Genomic DNA, 1574 nt, shown 5'->3' with positions numbered 1-1574 from the left:
ACTCCAGCGACTAGAATGTGTTTTCATGCTCAGCCTTTGTTCCCCCATCAATGTGTCCTTTAGTTTCAAACAGATCTTTATAGTTTGCGCTTCATAAGCCAATCTTATTATGATTTTGGGGGACTGTTCTTCAAAGAACTTGCCAATGAAGATTTAGAGACAGAGAGAAGGCTCCTTCAAGTTCCGAGTCTTGGCTGTGGACAAAACAATCTTAAGTTGGGCAGCTTTCCTCAACACAAAAAATGTTATTCATGGTCATTGCACCATAAGTAGGTTTCTATCAGGAACTCAAAGCTTGGGGGATAAAAAGGAGCGAGAGAATACTGTAACAAACTTCGTACAGAGTTCGGTCTTTTAATTGTTTCATGTTAGATATTCTATGTGTTTACCTCAATTGAAAAAAAAAAAGAATGTTTTTGCTAGTATCAGATCTGCTGTGGAATTGGTATTGTATGTCCATGGGATCCTCTTTTCTCAGCACGTGTTCCTCACTAGAAGAAAATGCTGTTACCTTTAAGCTTTGTCAAATTTACATTAAAAATACTTGTATGAGGACTGTGACGTTATGTTAAAAAAAGGTGTTAAGTCACAAAATGCGGTAATAAATATTTCATTTTTGATTTTTTGTTAGGCTTTGGTGTTTTTAATGGTTGAAGGTTGCAGGATACCAGCTCCTGTGCACTGATGAAAGTAGGTGATGGTCCCCTGCCCCCAGGAAGTTGAGCATATTTAAGATGTAACTTACCGACAGTTTTAAAAGTCAGCGTTTGTAGCTTTTCAATGTGTGTTTGGACTCTTAGGCTTCATCAGCAGAAAACTTCCAAAGGTATGAAATTGTGTGCATTATAACCAGCTTGAGAAATACCCCTCAAAATGCCCAGCTTGTCTTATTATCAATGCATGCTGTTTTAAAGAGTAATTTCAGATAAAACTTTGCCTGTGCACCCGTCACTAGAATAAAGGGTTTATTTCCAAGTTAGTTTTATATCAAAGAAATCATGTGTGTGCTCAAACATTATTTATCTGTATTCCTTCCATCTTACTCAATACTGTTGACTATGTAATCAAAGCTTGTATATAGATGTTTATAGATGAGTAAACACCTATGGAGTTGGAAATCCTAAGCTTAAAGGAATGCCTAAGCATCAATTTAATGCAAATGATACGGTGCTGTCTTTTTTACTGTAGATGCTTTTTCCATGTGTAGGGATGCAAGTATGACAATTTGGTGGCTCAAGTTCTTTTATTTAAAAAAGAAAAAAGGAAAAGAAGAGAACAGACAACATGATAGCATTTTCAAAATTTCACTTAGTAATCTAGAACCACAAGCCTGTTGACATTGTCCTGCGTCTGCTAACGGGTGAGAGATGTGGAAGAAGCTTAAGGGATCTGCACACCCTTAGATTTTCCAAATAAACACGCTGCTTAGACTTTCCTAACTCTTAACTGTTGACTCCTCCATTTAAAAGGGACAATAAACAGGAGGGAGATAGATGACTCAACTTGATAGCCCAAGAGCTCACTAATGGTACAAACTGACACTTGGAAGCAATCCAGAGTGGCATCTTAGACAA

At 37.2% G+C, this 1574-nt stretch overlaps 1 protein-coding gene across 7 annotated transcripts in view; it reads left to right on the top strand.

Moving 5' to 3' along the window:
• Positions 1 to 620, top strand: part of Meis2 (Meis homeobox 2) — a 200061-nt gene extending 199441 nt beyond the window's left edge. For all 7 annotated transcript variants that reach the window (XM_013121107.3, XM_013121111.3, XM_013121105.3 and 4 more), the window contains one exon: positions 1 to 620. This exon is cut by the window's left edge and continues 796 nt beyond it. The gene's annotated coding sequence lies outside the window, so the exon portion shown is untranslated.
• Positions 621 to 1574: the final 954 nt, after the last annotated feature.

The sequence above is a fragment of the Mesocricetus auratus genome, unplaced genomic scaffold (assembly GCF_017639785.1).
Source record: "Mesocricetus auratus isolate SY011 unplaced genomic scaffold, BCM_Maur_2.0 Super-Scaffold_100004, whole genome shotgun sequence".
In the NCBI taxonomy this organism is placed as follows: domain Eukaryota; kingdom Metazoa; phylum Chordata; class Mammalia; order Rodentia; family Cricetidae; genus Mesocricetus; species Mesocricetus auratus.
Note: the sequence above shows the minus strand (reverse complement) of the source record. Positions and strands in the feature narration are given on the sequence as shown.